General features: G+C 40.1%; 1 protein-coding gene across 7 annotated transcripts in view; it reads left to right on the top strand.

Annotated features, from left to right (window-relative positions):
• Positions 1–21,636, top strand: part of PAG1 (phosphoprotein membrane anchor with glycosphingolipid microdomains 1) — a 120,949-nt gene that overhangs the window by 62,779 nt on the left and 36,534 nt on the right. For 4 of the 7 annotated variants that reach the window (XR_010883316.1, XM_013942847.2, XM_013942848.2 and 1 more), the window contains exons 1-2: positions 6,235–6,301; positions 10,740–10,813. The exons of 2 other annotated variants lie outside the window; for them this stretch is intronic. The gene's annotated coding sequence lies outside the window, so the exon portion shown is untranslated. Of the gene's footprint in view, positions 1–6,234; positions 6,302–10,739; positions 10,814–21,636 lie in introns of those variants that run through there. One more of the 7 variants, XM_013942845.2, reaches the window with a different exon arrangement.

The following is a 21,636-nucleotide window of genomic DNA, read 5'->3' as shown; positions in this document are numbered from 1 at the left end:
ATCTGATTTAAAGATATTCTCTCAGACTTTAATTCTGCGGTTTCTTAATGCATTCTTCCATTGAATGACAAAACTCTTTTGCTGTGAGCAATATATCTTTGTGCTTTTATATTCGTTGAAAGCCAGCAATGTTTGAGATAGAGGACAGGGAGATTCTGATCGCAGTTGGATGGTGTATGTCCAAAGATACTGGAAATTAATGGAATTACTGTGGATTTACCCCAGTGCAGATGAGAAGGTCCTCTTCAGCACTTTAAAGTAATTGTGAGAAGCATCTTCTTTTCCTCTCATATTTCATGTGGCAAAACTTTTCCTCTCATATTTCATGTGGCAAAAAGCAATGTCCTGATCCTTACATGCCACAGATATGGAAGAAGTCAGTAAGACTTGTAAAAAACAAACAAACAAACAAACAAAAAACACTAAATCAAATAGGATCACAAAGATACAGAGAGAGAAGGATCTCCAAGGAAGAACGTGCTAAGCTATGTCGTATAAACCATGTATATGTAAATGATAACTCTATACATTTGTTTACCAGCACAAACACTATGACTTTCTGCTGTTGCATCTGTATTTGTCTGCACAGACAAATGCAGACATGACCACTAACGAAAATCTAGGGCTGCAGATAGCTAAGCTCTTAGAGATGAAATGAGATGGCACAGGCAATCTGTAGCCCTCTCTTCTGCTCCAGACTCACGACTTTGAAATCCAAGTGACTGTCACTGCTGTTTTTAGCTGCCTCCCACCCAAAGAATACCATGTATTAGGCATTATGCACTAAACAGCCTACTGATGCTGCATTTCATTTCCCACACGTTGCACAGTAAAGGGGGAAATCGTATGAGAAGAGTAATGCCAAGGATCACTGATCCATGTGTTCTAAAAACTTCAAAGAAACAGAAAAGGGAGTGGAAATAAAGCTAGCCTACAGGACATTGCTCTTGATTAGACTTGATGTGTTTTAGTTGAACTAATTCTGCTTGCCTCTAGAAACAAACATTTCCTAATGTACTTCAGCGATAGACATTGCATCCCCTACTATTTATTGAATTGTGCATGTAGGCTGGCCTCCATGCAATGCTCTGGTTTAGGGCATCTTTATGACTCTAAACAACTGCTTCAGCACTTTTTTTTTTAAAGTGTAGAAGGTTATGTATTTTTGAGATCACTTATATAATTCCATAGGGTAAAGGAGATCACATTTGAGATCTGTCAGCTGTGATGCTGGCCCTGGAAGCTAAATGCCTGTGCTTCTCCGAAATATATTTTGGATTTTTAAGATGTTCTGTCAAAGAACATCTGTTCTTTCATTGCCACAGAGTTGTCTGGCTCTGCTGGTGTTAAGCAATCCTGATCCTGCCTCAGTCCAATTGGAAAGATTCATAGGACAAATACCTTGATTTCTCTTTTTAGTTTATTAATAGGTAAAAGGAATAACTTTCCTTAAGAACTATTATTAAAGAATAAAATTAGAAGAAGTGGTTGCTCATCTACAGCTCCATTCTCAGCTTAATTTTGAATAAGAGATGCACAGTCTTAGTTGGCTGTTAGTATCCACTTGGCACTGCCACTGAATTTTCCTGAAAAAGTATGTTAAAGTTTGGCCTCAGTGAAATTCTTTCAAACGTTCAAGTTATTTAAAAAAATGTTTATGAATTCTGTGTATAAATCTCCCTCTTATTTTGCTGTCTCATGTTTAAGTTCATATGCAAGAATTTGGAAGTAGTCTATCTGCGATTATTTGTTACTCAAGATAGAGGTTGACAGTTTCCCAAAATTTGACAACAAAAATGAGCGACTGGAACTTGGGCACCAAGGGATACGTGCCTGGCCCTGCTCGTGAGTCTCAAGCCTGGCCTGGTAGGACCTACTAAAGGATGAGAGAGGGCCCCTGTGGGATTGCCAGCAAGTCACCAATTAATACTAATTGCATGGGAAATTATTGTAATGCTGTGATAGTTCATCTGGGACCTGGAATGAGTTCACAGTTGTGCTGCACCCTAGGACTGTGTCTCTCTTGTTAGTTGTTATTAGAAGAAAACATATTGTTGCTTGCCTCTCTGTTCAGTTGCAGTATTTTAAGATCTGAATTATAATTAATGTGAAGAAATTTGAAACGGCTACCGTGTATTGTGTGGCTTGACCTGGGAATATTTGAGTTAATCGTAGTATTCCTATTGGTTTAACCAGGGATCATCAACAACTTCTCTGGAGCTGGATTATTTTTCATTTTCTGACAGAAAAGAAAACAAACATGAAGTTACAGGAAATATATCCCAAGTACACACTCTAGTCCTTCTTTCAGAACAAGAAAAATACAAGCATCTAATTGTAAAAGGATTTCTGGTTTGTCTCTCTCTTTGCCAAAGGGAGCTTTGGAGAAAACTGGGATTTAAAATCCTGCCATCCTCCTCTCTTCATATTGACAGCTGTAAACATCTGCTAAGAATGTGATTTATTGTCTCATCAAATACTTGCTCGTTAAGATCATTAAGCCTTCTTGCAAATTAAAATGGTAATGTCATGTGGAGGAAGTGAACAGCCAACTTGTTTGGAGGCTGTCTGAAGTATGATTTCAGAGTCTTGTGACAGAAACCGCAGTATCAATCCTCTGTTGCAGAAATAAAACCGCAGCAAAAAGAAGCAAATTCCAAGCGAGCTCCAAAAGGCAGGCAGTGGCAGATGGAAGTTGTAACACGCACTGCTGTGTCATCTTTCTGAGATTTTGCCTGTCATTGTTGATCTTTCAAAGGCAGACAAGGCTTCAAGTCATAAATTGTATTTCATATAACTCCTCCCTTATTTCAGATGCTTGCTCGCACAGCCACCCCCATATCCGAAGCACAAACGTGTGAAGCAAGGCAGCGAGTATTCCCGCTATTGTACGCCGCATCTCATCCCGGGATGCGAGAACGCCTCCAACGTCTTGACACTTGCTTACTCCTTTTTAATATAATGAAGCGTTGGCTAATCAAAAATACGTAAGCATTTTTCTCCCATCGGTTCTCCTCAGGCTACTCCAAGAAGAAGAAAAAGTGCAGGGCTGTACATTAGAGTGTCTTTGTGATACTGTTCATGCTCGGCCCTGACAGAGCAGGCATTGTTTGCTTGCTGCAATAGGCTTGGCAGCCAAATAAGGTAGAGATCTGTGCCGTGCATACAGAATCGGAAAGTAGCAGAGGACAAGCATCTACAAATTCCTACAACTGGAGTAACTAGAAGAAGGAGTTTCAAAATGTGCCGCTAATAGCTTTCCGTGGGGTCTTCTGTAGAATAGAAGCGTGGTCCTGGATGAAGAATCCTTGTTAATTGAAGGTAATCTTTTTTATCTTTCTAGGAGCGTGTTAGTTATTGCTGCTGTTCAGTTATTAATTGAAACGGATACAGTAAGACCAGAAGTTCTGAAGTCTGCAGTATTCTGGAGAAGAATGGAGACTTTAGAACAAATAGTGGCTTCATAGCAGGCATCTTGCTGCAGCTGAGGGTTATTGAAGTTTGTCTGTTCCCCTTTATGTGTCGTTAGCTCACATTACCATTAATGAGAAAATCTGTATGTGTTCCCATCAGAGGAAGAAAAGAGCGTTTACTCTCCTTCTCTAGCTTTCGTATTTTTTAAGCCAGAAGCTACTACGTATATGCAATATTAAATGGATTTTGCTAATAGAAATACATTAACATGTTGCCATTAGGCAAGGTAAATACCACGTCCTATTACCAGAGACAGTTCCTCACCCCTGCAGCTACTCCATGTGCTCCAAAACATTCTATACCACGGTAAAAAAAAAAATCCACACACCTCAGCAGAAAAATCATTGTTGCATTTATTAACCAATTTTTTTCAGCCACTTTGTGATCACTAAGATTACACAGACTGTGCTATAAAGATTTTATGTTGTTGTGCAGATATTTCTCCCATTTTCTTACTCCAATGACTTTTTAGTGGGTTTTTTATTGTTATAATTTTTCTACTTTTAAATTAAAGATAGATTTTGTCTGAGCAATTCCTCAGTTTTTTTGCTGTTCTAGTTGCTTTCTATCCCTTACAGTTGTTGAATATGTTTTTCAGAGTTTGTGCTGCCATTTGGGGGTGATTATAAACATGGTTTTAAAAGTGAAGGGCTCTTACCTTTGCAATTTCTTCATTTTGTGAAGGTTCACATTTTGTGCCAAGTTGGTGGGCTTTCAGTGAGTGTGCTTTGCTCCAGCCAGATCCCTTAACAGGTTGGACGCCCCCAATTTGAAGTACATCGTATTACAAATGGTTTCTTTTGAAAGAAGGGTTTGTTTTTTGTTTTTTGAAGAGGGGAATAGAAAAGAGGAGAGTGTCATTTGTGCATTGCTGGGTCTTGCTCTTTCCTGCCAGCGGGCGTTATGTAGCAGCACAGTTTGTTGCGTGTAATTCGGAAGAACATAGCTAGTACCTCCTGTTTGCCTGATGGCATGTACCAATCCCAGCGGACACACACAGCTTTTGTGCTACTGTTTGGTTTTAATCTTTAGGGAGCAACTGTTTCGAAGAATAAACACGCTGCCTTATACGAGAAACTCTGGAAAACATCCTGCTAGTGACAGCGGCAGCTGTTGCCTATCACGCTGGACATCCGTCTGCCAAAAACAGTAGGGTTTGCTAGCTGACCAGCCGAGGGCTGGGCGCTGCAGGCTGTGTATCCACCAGATAGTTGTCAATGGGGGCCAGCAAGTAGGGTAGTCGAAGGAAATAACATTTTTTCCATAGGCAACTGTGAGGTTGCTAACTACTCGCTCGAAATGCAGTACCTGGGCTTCTCCTGGCCGCCAGCCCAGGGATTTGTGTCATCCCCTTCGCGCACGCGTGTAAGCCCTGCTAATCCTTGCAAAACGCAGTGGGCTGCTTGGTGGTGGGCTTGTGTCAGACGCAGCGTGGGCCTGTGGGGAGCCTGCGAGTCTCTCGCCATCAGCCAGGCAGGTCGCTCTGCTGTGCCGTCCCGAGCTTTGTGCGCGTCCTGCGCCCGCCCCTGCTGCGGAGGACGGGAAAACTGGGGAGCCAGCGCTTGGGGGCTGCCGGGTCCATCGCTGGCGGCCTCTGGTTTGGCTGTGGATGTTTGCTGAAGAGGTTTTGGGAGGCGCAGCAGAGCAGGGAGATGAACTTGTCCCGGTGGCCGCGGCAGCAACAGCCCAGCTCGGCGCCTTGAAGTCCCTCAGGCGGCTCAAGAAGCAAAGGGCAAAAAACCTGAACTTTGGGGGGCACCTCTCCGCGTCACCAGCGTACCTAACCCTTGTGTCTGCACGATATTAATCTCAGCCCCGTGCGGGCCGCGGCCCCGCGTTTCGACCGCGGCAGCCGTGAAGCGGGGCCGGCGGGAGGAGCCTGGGCTCTGCGTCCTGCCTTTTGGGTGATAACCTCAGCGTTTCGGTGGGGCCGTCTGCAGCGCGTCAGAGGGCAGGGGGAGCTCCTGGCCCTTCGCACTGCGGAGGGACCTTCCAGGCAACACCGACTGTGAGAAAGGAGGACATTTTAAGATAATAATAAGCATATTTAGGCTTGTATAGTTTTTTATCTATCAAATGCGGGGTTTTTAAGGCCATTACCTCTAGAAGAGAGAGCAGCGAGGCCCGAGATTAGCTTCTGTGCATCTGACCGAGTTTCTCGTGTTTGTTAGGGACCAGCGAGTGTGGAAATCCCGAATTAGAGCTTGTCTGCACAAACACAAAAAATGGAAGCAGAATAATTAAACGATTTGCAATTCACACCCATTTTTTTCCAGTGGAAGCTTCACGAGAGGCACTCAAATCAGGAAATAAAAGTTTAAGTGGATAAATGTGGTTTTAAGTTTAATCAAAATTGGTCATTTGTTACTGTGAATATGCTAGCTTAGACTGGTGGAGAGCTTGCTATTTTGTTTTCACTGCTGTGTTTTAATTGGCAAAGACTTACATAGTTTCATTCAGTCTGTTAGTTTAAAAAAGTGGAATGAATATGTCTCCCACACATAAAACTACTCTGCTTAGAGTTCATTTGCTAAGCGCTGCATGGCTAGTTTAGACAGTGACTTTTATAACCCTTTTCCTCTGGAGTATATGGCACTAAGCAGGCAGGGTCAATTTAAAATAGAGAGCTTTTGCTTACATAATCAACTTTCATCTTTTGTATATGTATTTGTAAACAGAAAGATGCAGCTGAGTTTGTCATGTACGTAAGCACAGGCATAAACATTGTGGTAACTTCTTAAAACCAATACTTCATTTTTCAGCACACAAGCTTTTGCTTCCCCTTTGGGAAAAGCTGTATGAAGACCTGGGTGAACATTGCTGTGAGGTAAGAAGTACACTTCCTGAGAGTCCGGATTTTTAAGTTCTTCTCTCTAATTTTGCATTGTTACTGCGTTCCCGTGTGAGAAATTATTTCACACTGAATCTGTTTGGTTTTCGAAAAGATTTGCATATTTATTCTTTACTCTTCCGTAGTAATGCATATGTGACCCAAATTAACTGTTTATTGTGGAGACGGTAATCATTCTTAAATGGCACTGAAATTTACTGTCATGTAAAGTTTTATAAGCCTACTTTTTTTCCTGTTGGCCCCAGTTTCTTAGGGGAGAGGGCCATGCTGTGAGCCCTGTGTACCTCTTCATGCGGCAGGTCTCTCGGCAGCATCAATCACTGTAATATATTCAGCTTTTAAGTGTTAACTTAAAAAAAAAAAAAAGAGAGTCCAGTGTGTTTTCTGATTCCCAGGAATACCATCATTTTGCAGCTTTCCCTTACCAGCTTTACCTTTTCTTCTCAACTCTCTATTTGCATCTTTTCTAGATTTTCTCCTCTCTTCCAAAGTGCTGTCTGCCTTCAGTGTAGTGGCTCTTTGTCCACTCATTCTGGAGAGAATTTGGCTTTTTTAGCACTGCCAAGCAGGAGACTGGCAGGGAGTTTCTGCCTTGCTCAGTAGCAGCCCCCACCTTCCTTGCCCGCTTTCAGACACCGTATGCTTGAGATTTTTTCCTGCAGGCAAGTTGATGCTAAGAAAACAGCATCGGTCTTGCCTCCTCTCCTGGTACGTACATGTGGAATGTTTTAATCTACCTCATGCACGGAGTGAACAAACAAATGAACAACAGTGGAAGAATCTATTTGAAATATGACGACTGGAAAATGTGTGGCTTTTCAAGGCAGATGCGTTAGTTGTGATTTGGGGTCCTAAAAGATAGGCTTTCATGCTGTAATGCAATGCTAGACAGATCATGCAGACTGCATGGATACTACAAAGGTCCATCAGTGTTAGTATAGTACAGCTATGCTGCTTGTTTAGAGACACCCAGAATATTCATCTTAATCATCTGTTTCCGCTGTACAGTAGGTGCAAGAGGAAATACCACAGAAAGCCCTGTCACTGGAAAAATGCATCAGTTGAATGTGCAATGTAAATATTTTAACTAACCAAATGTAAACACGATTTTGCCTTTAATATGGGAAAAACCTGTCACAGTCAAACTAGCTGACCCAAGAGTGACCCTGTATAAATGAGGTACAAAATTGTGTTCACACATTCCAGTAATCAGAATAGAGTGGTTAATGAATTGTCTGGTGTGAAATGAATTGCAAATACAAATGTGCCTGACACAAGGCAATCAGAAGTCGCTGCTGTGTTAACTCTAGAAGGAAGGACTTTCCGGGTCTTCCTGAAGTGCCTTATTTCATTCACAGATTTGCTATGGGGTTTTTTGGTTGGTTGATTCAAAGGAAAACAGAGTTCTTGGGGAAGCCCGGAGCAGTTACTCATTAGCTCTGCCTAGGTGGGATTCGTAGGTGCTTGAGGACAGCCCTTTAAGGGTGGTGCTCATACCCGAGGCACAGAAGTGGTTGTAAGCAATTGCAAGATGCCAGTGAAATCACAAGATAGAGCCACTGAGAAACTGAGGGGGACACTTGAAAATGAATTAGAAACATTGGTTACTATTGTGTGAATGTTAAGACCATAGTGTATTAAAAAGAAAAAAGTCCTGTGGCCTTTTTATCTTTCTCATGAAGGTGGAGAATTGCTAGTTGATAGAAAACAGAGAAGAGGTTTAATTTTAGTGCTGAATAAGGTCCTGAAGAACAGTGCTATAGTACAGCATACAGAATCCTTCAGATACCACTCATCTTTATCAGAGTGTAAATGCCAAGAAGTGTAGACCCTAAATGGCTTTTGCCCATTTTTTTCAAATTCTAAGTAGACAACAATCTGGAGATTATTTCATTGGCTGTATGCTCTGCTCAGTAGGTGGTTAATGCCAGAACAGGAAGAAATGATACAGAGGATTTGCCTGACCTCCATGGTTCATGAGAAATGAATTGGAGACATCTTATTCCTGTAGGCACAGGTCTGTATAAATTTCCAAGACAGAAGGTTTTGTTACTGGAATAGCTGAGAGAGATTTTTTAAGTTGATTTTTGTTAATATTACCTAAAATGGGTAATATATTGGCATCTGCCTTACCTTTGCAGCTACTTCATTCTAACAGCTGGAAGCTTATATTTGCACATTAGCCTCAGAGCTTAAAAATGTCAATCCCTAGGTTAAAAAGCTGTATTGATTTGTCATTCTTCTTGTTAACGAGGGAGAAGTAGAAACACAGGAAAAAGAGAAAAGGGAAGAGTAGTCCCCCATGATAAATGCTTTCAGTTGGAGCACAGATTAATCATGAATAACATAGCCTGAGTGTCATCATCTGCTATTATTACTGCAATTTAGCCGTAGACAAATGAACATTTCTTTTTAAGAGTAAAAAATATCCAAAGCAAGTAGAAGAAACCAAATACTTTATCAGTGGAGAGAAAAATACATTGGCTTTTTTTTTTTTTCAGTACAGTGGAAATTAAGAGCCTTTTTTGTATGGATGAGAATAGTTTTGTGTGGATGAGAAGAACTTTCTCATTATCCCTGAATAAAATTTCTGTTGCTAACAAATGAAATGTTTTATGTAATAACCTCATGTAACTATTGTCTGGATTATAGATCATCCAAACCTCCTTTGCCTCCCAGACTGATATATCAATTTTTGTGGGAAAGCATGGATTCACTTAAATAACAAAGAACTCAATTTTTTCCCTTTAGGAATAGGGAGCTCATACTGCTCAAGTCCTGTATTGCATTAAAAAAAAAAAAAAAAAGGATCTAAAACTGCTTGTTTTAGCAAGGGAGAAAGAGATATCATCAGAATAGTTTGTAGCACTGAAATGCATACTACTGCTCTTCTAAAAGAAAACAGCAGTATGTAGAGAAGGGGTTATGATAGTGGATGGAAAATAGGGAATTTAAGAGGAGGGAAGAGAAGTACAGTTGAAAAACCTTTGGAATGACACTGTAAACTTCAGGGAGAAAGGGAATTAGATGAAAGAATCTGTGAGCGTGGAAATAATAATATGAAGGGGAACATATTGTGCTGTTGAGATCTTTTGGCCTGTGTTTTGAAAAGAATTCAGAACATGTTCTGCAAATATATGTCTTTGGGTGGGTGAGTGAATGGGAATATTTCCATTTATGGTAAAGTGAAATAATAATGCCATTGCCCCAGCTGTTAAAATAGTTCAAAATCAACTTGAAATTGATTATTTATTGCAGTGTTAAAGTATAGACCATTGTGGTCAGAAGAAAGAGGGAAGTTGGAATCCGTCCCAAAAAGTGGGTGAAAGCATAATTTATGCTTCCCGTCCAAGCCATAAACTGTGTGTGTGAGAGGGAGAGAGACTGCTAGCCCAGTCCAGCTCATTCACAGTCAGTCAGTTAGATAAGACATGGTTTTTAAGAAGCCTCTTTGGATATAACTGTAAGTGAACAAATCTCGAGAGCCAAATCTGTGAGGGGAATTTGGAAGCCTCCATCAAAACCAGCAATGAATACAGCATGTATTTTGAACCTGAAAGCACAATCTGAGGTTAGCTTTCCAAAGCACGAGGACCACAGTGTCCCAAGCGTCTTTGGCACATGTCTGAGAACTTATTTCTGTAAAGCAGCATTTGTATGGAAGGTGGATGGCATACATGGGAGCCTACATGCCTGCAGTTGGCCTTCAAAAGCCATGTTTTCACTGTGGTATAGTGTAGCCTGTGATTTTTGTCTGCTTAGTCATTTCTGTGTAACACAGGCTTCAAATTCAAATCTGCATATAACCTATCCCAAGCAAAAAACATTAACTTTTAGCATTGGGTAAATCTGTCTACGCGCAGTATTTATACCTATGCTGTCTGTCAGTAGTCATAGACAATCTGCTGTCATTAGGCTAAATTAGCTTCCTAGATCTGCTCTTGTGGAGCAGCCAATTTCATTTCAGGGTATCTCAATTAAGTAGAGTATTCTCTAATAATATTTTACATTTGCACAGCACCTCTCATTCCAGAGTACTTTATAAATCATGTATACTCAACCACACTGACCTTTAGTAGTCCCTTGAGTGCAGGAGAGCAACTATTTTACAAAGCAGTATAAACCATAGGAATTTTTGCTCTATAATACTGGGGGGATCCTATTTATTTCAGAATGAATTATATGTTCTTACATGTATTACAGCTTCAGTTTTTAAACACCTTTCTTGAAAATTTAACCAAGATAGGGTGCGTGGTCCTGTGTTTCGTGTATACCATGGACAAAGAGCTAATCCATCTTCCCAAGACTGAATTCTTGCAAGCATTTCACTCTTGTCTCTAAATGAACATAAAAGTATCACTATCTCTATGCCTTGACTGTCATTTTATTCATATATTGTCACCTATTTCTGCAGAAACATGTCAGCCAAAAGGCCTATAATCTGCATTCCTTCTCATTGTTGCGGATCCTGCCATCTCAAAGCTAAAGGTACAGCAAAACATGCAACAGAAAACCTATTTAATTGCTTCTGAGGGATGCAACTGTAGGTGAATTTCCAGGGTATCAAGGTCAAGAAAATCAGCATGGCTGTACATTGGGCCAGTATATCCAGAGGAAAGATAAATCACACCAAGTGAACAAAACAGAAGGGAATGATGGTGATGAATTAAGCTCCCTGGCATTTGGTGCCCATTCCCATAAATATTAAGAGGATCATCCGAAGCCTGCTGAGATCAGTTAGCGTCTGTGAGGAAGGGGCTGAGGTCCTTAGGCTGCAGGGATGTCCCTTTGTGTCACACTGAGGCTCAGTTTAAGTGCAGGACTCCCTGGGTGAGGACAGATTCCCTCTATTTACATTAAGAAAAAATTATAGGGGAGGGATTTTTCTTATTTTCAGAGAAGAAATAGCTACGCAGCCTATTCTGTTTTACAGTATTTGCCAAACCAGCAGTTCTGGAGGTTAATTTGGGCCTTATTTAATCTGTTTTTGTGAACAGAAGACAGCAACATTCCTATTTTAATTCTAAAATTCAACAAATGGATTACAGCACTGCAGTTAACTGTGAATACCATGGATGATAGCTCAGTTAATAGTAGATTAAAAGAATCTTTAGATTTTCACTGTATTGTTTTGCCATTTAATCTCTTTGTAGCTTGTCTGGGTTTAATGTAGTTTGTTCTATTTAGTAGCATTACTGAGACAAACCCCATTAAAGTAGGCATTATAGTGCTTGTTTTGATTAGCACTCAAGGCCACAAGATAATGATGCTTAAAAAAATCTTGTGTTTCTCTCATGGTCATTAGCACTGTGATCACCACCAACCTTCTTAAAGCTGCAAGTCTTTTTTTGTTTTCTTTAAATCCAAGGGCCAACTGTGAATGCCTTTATTATGGTCTGTGACATTTGAACTGAAATGTTTATCTCAGAAATAACAGTTCTTGCTCCCTTCAGTGCTAGTAGTTGCCAGAAATCTGATCTCGGTTTGTAAGGCTTTATGGTCAAAAACTAGCACTACTAGGTAATATTTTGTAAAGCTTTTTGTTGTTGTTGTTTTATTTCATTTTATGGCAAAGCTTTACAGACATTCAAGTATGTATGCGTTCTTCTCAAACAACATCCTGACTAGAGAAAGAAATTTTCACTGCTCCTACCGGTGTAGGGAGCAGAAGCGTTTCAGTCCAGACTGGGTATGGGCAATTAAAATAATTTCCTCACATAACGTTTAAAACAGTGGCTTGTAATTCCAGGACAAAGCCTCTCAGCACCTCTTCCCAGCACTTGCCTGCACTCAGAGGATGAGCGGCTGCTATTACAGGCTAATGTCTTTAGAGGGTGAATGGCCATTTTAGGACAAATTATTAACTCTGTGCAAACAGATGCACTTGCAACCTATTGTGAAGACTTGCCATCATATGCTGTTTCCTTTACAGGTCTTAGTTTTGTTAACCAAGAAGAAAGACAACAGTGAAAAAAATGATGAGTTTGAAGTGCCTTGCTGGGCTCAGCGACTTGAAGGGTCTTCCTTCGGGTTCGTTCAGCCTTCGCGATCTGGCCACAGGGACCATACTCCTCACCTGACATCTGCGGGGAGTTGCTAGCCTCTAACAGCAGAACCAACTAGCCAGGACAATTAGCATTTTCCAATTACACAGCCAGCTCATTTTACTGGTATTGCTGCATTTTAGTTGCTCTACATGAACAGTGCACCTGAAACAAGAGTCTTACTGTAGGCATCATCCGTTATTCTTGAAGACCAAAGTATTCCTGTCTTTTCTGTAGCTTCCCAACTCCAGGTGTGAGAGCATGGCAGTCTCTTGAGGTCCTTTGAGCTACTTGTCAAAACCTCAGCACCAGCTGACCACTTGTTTTCAGGAGGATATTTCTATTTAAAGATAAAAATTGATTTTTTTTTTTTAATACTTAAAGACCTTTGTGTATGCAAAGAAAGTGTAGTATATGGAGCTTTATCAGAGAGCCTGCTTCTCCCCTGAGCTGGCAAAAGCCGTTGGGCAGCCCCACAGTGGACTGGATCAGGGTTTATCTGTGTTAAAGCTAACAGCCCTTTTGGGTTAGCCCTGACCCACAGCTGATCGTCTGATTCAGTTCACAAGCATTGGAAGTAATGTGAGCTGAGGGTTGCGTGAGAAAAGGACCAAGTGGCCGGGAATGGCCACCATGGGGGACAGGGGCACTTGTTTTGGGGGCATTATCAATTTGTTCAAGCTTAAAGTGATTGTGAAACTGCCACAGAAGTGAGCCAAATTTTGTAGAAAATTTGCCTGATTCTCCCTTCTTTCCGCCAATATAAACCTTTTGAGCACAAAGGCCCTTCTTGCCCTGCCTTTTGTCATATTGCAGCCTGAGTTGTCTCAGCTTAATATGTCTTCCTTTGGTTTTGGCTTTTTCTGGATAAATTTTGCTCACTAGAGCATCTAGTTCTACTATTGCTCTACTACTTGTTTTGTCTAACATTGCTCAGGACAGATAACTAATGCAGTAGTTAAAATACCAACATGTTAATGTTCATTACTGGGGATGGAAAACCACTTGTCTTGGAAGCAGTTACACGCAGAAGCAGACTGAAGAAGGAGCTTCCGTGTAGAATAACACTGGATTTAGTATTCAACCAGTCACCACGCTAATTTGATTTTTCCTGTTATTATTTTTATCTGGTTAGTTGCTACAGTTAAATTAAAAAGCATCTCCCAATATCTCCCAATATCTCAAAAAAATAAGTGAACCAGATCTCTGGGAAATATTATCTTAATGAAATCCTTTAAAATATATTTTCATCCTCATGTGTGAATATCTGATAAACTGAGAATAAATTCCCACAGTCTGCGATTTCTCCTTATTTATTTAATTTATATGCCATTACAGCTGTGAGTAGGGCTTTACAAAACCACAGGGACACAATCTTTGCCCTAAAGAGATTGTAGCTGAAATTAGACACAACATATAACCAATGGCTTCAATAGACAAAGCAGGATTACACCAAATAAAAATGATTCATATTGTGTTTATTGTATACATTGTAAGCTTGTGATAATACAATTATTTAGAAAAGACCCGTTTGTCATCCTGAATAGGGTGATTAATGACAAAGCTCTGGAATAAAGCCATCATTAGTGTTTACTGTTTTAAACCAGAAAACCTGAAACACTAATGACTAATCGTTCTTTCCTAAGGGCAATTAAATTGAAGAGCTGGATTTAATGGAGGCAATATTCAGTGGTATATTTGACTTTCTAGGTATTGTGGCCTCTAAGGGTTTTCACTCTGACTCTTTTTAGACCCTTCTTACGGACTAATGACATTTAGGTTGCCTTAGTGTTTTATTACACAATGAAGCGTGGACACTTGGGGGCTCTAACTGGACTTCTGTGCTTCCTTCACCCTTCCTTGTGGGTACACGGTGGATAATAAGATTTTTCACAGAATTTTAAGTTAAGGAATCTCACACTACACATGTAGAACTCTGTTTCTAATGTTTACTGACAGGTACCCATGTAATATTTTGTTTCTGGTAATAAGCCATAATTATGTATTACATAACTGGCCAAATGTTCCTGAGATTGGAAAGCAAAACAGGGTACAGTCCTCATGTAAATACCATAAGTACTTGCATCAAATCCTCAGGTTTTATTTTGACATTTGAACAACTAAACGTTCTGTTTAAGGGGAGCTTAGGTAATTAACTGAGGTCTGGCCACTGTTTCCAGGGATCTGCTAAAACAACTCACCTGCTCCAGTCCAGCTAGCACGTAGGAGCAACACAGGATGGGCAAGAGCATGAGACTGGAAACCCCCCATCTTCTCAGACCATTGCGCGTGCAAGGTGCTTTTTTTTTTTTTTTTTTTTTTAATCTCTCTGCTCAAATATGGAAGGAGGTTGGTGCTCTTGCTCACCTACCCCACAGGATTCTTGCCTGGCTAATTAGTCAATATTTACGCAGGTCTGTGAAAACGCTTTAGAAGTGCCAATTATGAATTATAATTATCTTGTGAAGATGATTGGAAGCCCACATTTGCATGTTGATTCAGGCCATGGGAGTAAACCTTTCAAATAATGAATCTTATTTAAATGCCTTACGTATTCCTTATCTCTTCCTTTTTTTAAAGGATGATGAGAAACATTAGTTTACCCTCAGGAAAGATCAGGTCTGACTGTTTTTAATAATGAGTTATGTACTTAGTCACAGTAGGTAAATTTACAAACCAAGCCGGACATGCTCAGAGATCGATTCTGCCTGTTCAGCAGATGGTTTTACACAATAGGCATCAGGATATGCCTGCTGAGACTTTAAAACAAATACTTCTAAGTAGCATTGTTAACTGTGAGCTTGCTAATACAGCGGCAATTCCTATTTTAAACTCTGCAGAGCTCCTACTTTATTTATATCTCATCTATTTACTGAAGTGTAATAGATTTACTCTAGGAAGAGACTAAATCTCAGCAGATTTCCACTGAAGACTGACATTTAAGTTTCAACTTACTTTCACAAAATAGTAACTAATGCTTAGCACTAACCATAGGGTACTTGACTATTTTTTCATAGCAGCACACCAGTATTAAAGACGAAAGCAGAATAGCCTGAAAAAAGAAGACCATGACTTGACTTACAATTTCTGAAATTCCTGGAAACCTTTTGCAGCAAGAATGTTTCTGTGTTTTTTCCTAAGGTCTCTGCATTTTCTTGTAACTTAATAAAATTTGCTGCTCTGTTTAGTTGGATAATAAAAGGTTTTGTTATTTATTTTTCACTGTGTAGATTGGTTGGGCAAACAGTTGACTGTAATGCAGATTTAATATTTAGCATGTAGATATGTTAATGTTGCATTAAATAAAAAAAAAACTAGAGTTGCACATAATTCCACAGAGGGAATTTTTCAGTTATTATGTGAGAGCAGTTGAGAACAGAATTGGGCCAGAAGCTCCCTGCATACCTAACTGCTTACAGAAACATAAAATTTTAATGGGTAAAAATTATGGGGAAGTGAACAGTTTTTTTAAAATATTCATGAAGGGAAAAGAACATTTTTTCTGAATAAAGGTCTTTTGACATGTTTTTGTCAATCTTATGCTTTTGACATGTTTTTGTCAATCTTATGCTTACATATGCATTCTGTAGCTGCATGGAGATGTTTAATACAATTTTGATACGAACCCATACACTGATGCTCTAGCAGAGGGGTCTTAACTATTTGTATAATAGCCAGATTCTTGTGATTTTATTTGCTTTGCCTCTTCTTCACCTGGAGTCCTAAGCACCATCAGATTATTAAACATTATAGGGTCTGTGGTACTGAACATTTCTACAAATCTGGTCATTCATTTTCTGTCATGCCAAATGGAAAGTGTGTGATTCTCTTGAACTGTTCTGTTTTGAGAAGGGTATTCTTCTGATATTAGACTAACATGCTCCATCCCTGTAAAAATCCTTAAATTTTTCTAAGAAGGGTTTAGTGCTAGCATTCAGCCCTTGTGTAGGAAATGATTGTAGAGGTAGATGTTTGCATCTGTGTAATGCTTAAGCATGACGTTAATGGCATGAAATTCAGCTGCAAATTAAGACTCCTAAATTTAGATAAGTATCAGCAGGCACCTTTGAATGCTGTAGTTGTCTAATCTCCCATTATAGTCAGTGGAGATCAGGGCTCCTTTTGGTTGCCCACCCAGAAGCAGCAAATGCTATTTGAGATGACATGGGACACTTTTCATGGTCTCTATTGCTATTTGAGAAGCATGAGAGTTTCCCCTGGGTCCTGTGCCACGGCTGCCCACTCCATCCAGACATTTGGGTGTCTTAGTGAGTTTACAATGGCACTTGATCTCTGTGTGTGAGCAACTGAATCAAGGTGCTAATCAATGCTGTCAGCAAAAGCTAGAGAGCAACTGAGGTCACCTGAAGGTAGATATCTACAGACAGGATTCATCTGCCTGAAAACTGATTAAAATGTCCTTGAGTACCATTTTAAATGTCACAGGCTATGTCGCCTGGCCTCTAGCTGCCACTGCAGATGGACAGAAATCTCCTGTAGTTCCTGCATCAAGTTGTCCATCTCTACTGACATGTCTCCATGGGCATCCAGATATCTCAGATGTCCTCAGGCAACTCAAGTGGTCCTACCTGCCTATGTTAAGGCAATTGAATGGCATCCCTGTTGGCTGGTCAGCTGCTTCCCTTGCTGGGCTCCATTGCCAGGGAGCCACTGAGAATACAGGAAATTCAGAAACGTCCTTCACATAGATACACTTAGGTGTCTCATGTATTTAGATGTCGTACTCTGGAGTTGAATCCCACCCATCACATCACATGTGTGACATTTCACTGAGCCTGCATTGTCATCTGAGACTATGTTGATGGATAACAAAAAAATTATGGAAGGATGAAGAGGAAGAAAGGAGAAGAGAAAAGAGTGTAGACACTGCCCAAATTACTGCTGCGCACTGTAGCTCAGCCTGTGATTTGAACTGAAATGCATCGTGCAGTCTCTCCAATCCTTCAGTCTCATCTGGAGGGCCACAGAATGACAATGTGGGCAATTGAGCCAAGTCAGAAAGCCGCATCAGGAGAAAATCAGTATCTCTGAGGTTTTATCACTGGGCAGCAGCAGCCACATAATAGAATAAAACAGGCATCCTGAAGTGGGTCAAATGACTCTCCCTCTAGGTAGCAGTAGATATCATGTGGTAAATGGCTTGTTTTCTCCATCCATTCAGGCCGGCCTTTGAATTTTTCATCATCATTTTGCTTTTTCCTTGCCTTCGCTTCACCAGTGTTTGCCAGCAATGCTATCTTTGTCTATTAGTATTTGTGTACTCGGTGGTGTGTGCTTTTTTTGGCAGTTTCCATGCAGATTTTGCTTGCTTTTTTTCCCTAAACTGTTTTGGTGCACATCAGCATTTTATCTGTTTACACGCACCAGGGAATGATAGGAGCCCTGATCTATTTGGGTCAGTGCATGCTTGTGCGTGTGTGTAACAATTGCAAGAATAAATTCTCCCTCACCAATCTTGGTTCTCATTCTTGCCCGTATAATATCTATTAGCTCCCTTCTGCTATTTTTAGACCTGTGAAACTGGGATAAAGAGAGATTATTCTTTCTGTTATTGTTTTCTTCTAGCCAAACTTAGTCTTGCATTTCTCCTGTTGGCCAAGTAAATAGTTGAAATACATAGCAAAGCAAGTAATTTAGCAACTACCCCAAACTAAGGTCTGTGGTTCTGGGTAACTAGTCAGCTGAAAATCCAAAAAGGATTCTCTAAAAAGATGACATCATTGTTTTTCTGAAAGTAGCACATTATTTTGATACTGCATCTGAGAAGATACACAGCTGGATAACCTCTGCTCTTTAGGCAGTTAGCCAGCTGTAGGTTGTAGTCAAGAAAATCTTTCAACAAAAAGAAAAATTAATTTACTGCTGCTGCCATCAAATTAACCTGTAAGTGTTTCAGCTTCAGTAACTAATGGTTACTTCTTCATCTGTGAATGCTTTCTTTGAAAATCATGCCATCCTTCCATAGAATCTGATTACTTGTCAATAAAACCATCTCCCTAAGCAGTGGAAAAGGATAAAAAGAGGTTTGTTCTCTATTGGTGTTAGGTTATCCTTTAAAATGTGCCACGTTCAGGAAGGTAATACACAGGGCTTGAGCACAGTAAGTGGTTCAAAGAATAAAGGTAAAGCATATGAAATGCAGACTGCTTAGTGAAGGAAAATTAGACCTGCTGCTGTCTCTTGGCTCATACAGAGTATTATAAAAGTGGTGTAATGGTGAATTGTAATAGATAACTAGCTGTTGAAACTGTTGGGGTTTTTTTATTCTAACAGTAGAAGTTCTTAAGCTGACTTCTCATTCTCGCGTATATGTTTGTGTCTTGTATGTTAGTTCAACATTATTTATCATATTTTAGGTAAACTGTCTTACTATTTCATCTCTATTATTTAAATCTCTTCCTGAGAGAGTGTTTTCATATATTTCTTTTCATTTGACCTTTTTATTTCTGGTATGTCTTTTTTCACTGCTTGGGCATCCTAGTATTAACAGGTCGCAACCAAAGTGATCAGCAGATGTTGCTGTCTCTATTGGTAGTTTTATAAGGAGTTCATGTGAGTATGTTTGACTGGTATATTATTACAGAAGAATAATTTTGGGGGGAAGAAGTGTTAAAACAAAAATGATACCAGAGTGAGTAATGTTCAGATAATTGCAGAGGTGGCTCTATATTGCTAGGAGCAGCACTGTTTGTTGAGGGTTGGTCAAGAACTGATGGCTGCTCATAAAGAGGCAAGCGGCGGAAGGGAGCTGCAATATTGTGGCCACACAAGTATGACCTTCGAAAAGGAGGAGGAAGATGGAGAAATGAGGATACACAAGCTTAAGAGGGGAGAGGGGGAGCAAAGTGTCTGAAAGGAGACAAGGCAACAAAGGTGGAGGGTTCCTGGTTGTGTGGGAGCTCAAAGGCAAGGTCTGTGTGTGTGTGTGGAAGTAGATTAATGCTTCTGGTGTGTGCTCTTTCCTTCTGTGTGTGCATGTGTGTGCTGTGGTTACGTGTCTGTACAGCTGGAAGACTCTTCTCAGTTGCTGTGGAAATAAGATGTTTATTACTGACCAGCTGCATAAAGGTTTCAAGCTTGCAGTCAGCTTTTCCCCTTGCATATTGTCACTATAAAACTGTTTTTCTTTTCCTCTAGTCTAATCTGACTCTCTCCTGTCCCTGGAGAACAGTTATCCTGTATCCAGTTTGGTTTTTCATCAAATTTCAGTCTTATTTTTCTCCTTCAAAACCCTTCTCAAGACCAGTTTCTGTGAGGAAAAAGTAATGCCTGGGTCAGCACAAAACCAAAAAACGAGGAAGAAAGCCAGGTGTGTTATTGACTGTGTGAAGTGACGTGATGTTCTGCTTGTCTCACCTACCAGGAGTTGCTCGCCTGTCGTAATGCTTTGGCAGTTCTTAACTCAAGGTAGTAGTAAAACTTTTTTGCAGCAGGGATGATGTATTTATCTTTCTCTCTGCAGTGCTGCACATAGCTCTTCCTGCTAAAATGGTGCTAATGATAGTAACATGGGAAAGCATAGAGGCAGAGGAAGTCTCGCAGCATTAATAATACTTAAATTGCAGAAAATTAATGCCAACAGGCAGCAAAAAGAGCAGACTAGTGGAAGAAAAACAGGATTTTTTTCAGTCGATTGTTAATCGACAAAGTTTACAAGCTACAGGCCAAATTCTGTTTTGTGGTTCTTTCTTAGGAGCAGGAGAGCTGTGTGTTTATTTGGGATCATGGTTTATCCTTGTTGGGGAAGTGTTCTGTTTATACCAAGTTCAGGTTGCAAAGTGGTAGTTAGTAGATGACATCTAGACTAGAGATTTCCCTTGGAAGAACATGAGAAAGTATTTCCTTTATTAAGTCCATTTCTGTTCTCAGATGTTTTCCTACCAGGGCTCTTCAGAATAGAGCTGTTCATCAAATATCCAGCAGTCAGGAAAAAGTGCCCAAAAATGTGACAGGCAACTGCATTTGCCTGATATGTAAATGCAATATTCATACATAACTTTGTGAAGAGTTTCTTCGCCATAGTGTATGAACCAAACATCTCAATTACATCTAGAAGGAAAAGACCTGTTTTTCATTATCTGTGAAGATTTTCTGAATTATATTAGTTGCAGTTCATTAGATCTTATAATCGTATTTGCCGTGTGTCATTATGAGGGAGTGAGGGGCTTGGGTGTGTGCATAGGGATCCCCGTTTGCAGGTCATTCCCACAGGAACAAAGATTAACTTTTGCTGCCTCAGTCCATTGGGATCAAGTCCAGATTTGTATCTTTCTTTCTTCACAGCAGGAAAGCAGGCAGATAAAATGCACCAAGTGCCAGGAAGTTGGTGTGGGGAGCAGGAAACAGTTTGATTTATTTTGTCTTGTTACCCCACATTATTGCACCTTTCCTGGAGGGATCACAAAACATTAATCTCCCCTGCTTTTGCCCTTGATTTATAGATATCGCCTCTCCTAATCCTAAAAGTTAGATATCTGGTCTATAAGAGGAGACTAGATGTGACTAGCTTTGAAAGTACCCCTCTATTCACAGACAGAAGTTAGGCTTCACTGACTACTCAGTGCATATAGAGAGCTAATTCAGATTATTTTTAGATGATTGAAGTGAACTAAGGCAGTGCCTCGCCTCAAGGACCACACAGCTGTGTTTCCAAGTTCAAGGAGGAAAGCACGACCATGTAAATAAGGCACTGGCTTGGGACTCTGGCTGTCTGGGATCAGTTCTCATCTCTGCCAAAGATCTCTTCAAGAATCACCTAATCCTTCTCTGTCTTGGACTTTTTAGTGTAAAGGAAGTATTTACACAGACACTTTCTTATGTAGTGCCCATCTTATCTAAACAGAACATAGATTTTTTAGGACAAAGAGTGTCTCTAGCAATGCAAAAGGCCTTGCATAGATGCACTGAATATATAAGAAGAACTGAAGTCCCTATTGAAATACAAATGCTAAGTTGAAAAATCACTTTACTGAATGACTTAGAGTGAATAACGAGGAATTTGAGCCTGAAATAGAGCTTCACCTTTACAAAGCACATCATGTGAATACTTTTTTTTAAAAAAAAAATTGCCTGTCACTAAGCTAAATGAATGACTGCTTCTTCTCTCACTGCAGGATATTACACAGCTCAATCCTAACTAATTCCTTTTGCTTCAAGATTATTTAATCTTAAATATAACAAGCCCTTCTGATGTAATTTGTACTCTACCTCCAAGGACCATCACTTAGATTCCCTGGAACTCTTCGG

This window comes from Apteryx mantelli, chromosome 2 (assembly GCF_036417845.1).
Source record: "Apteryx mantelli isolate bAptMan1 chromosome 2, bAptMan1.hap1, whole genome shotgun sequence".
Taxonomy (NCBI): Eukaryota; Metazoa; Chordata; class Aves; order Apterygiformes; family Apterygidae; genus Apteryx; species Apteryx mantelli.
This window is presented reverse-complemented; position numbering and strand designations above follow the sequence as displayed.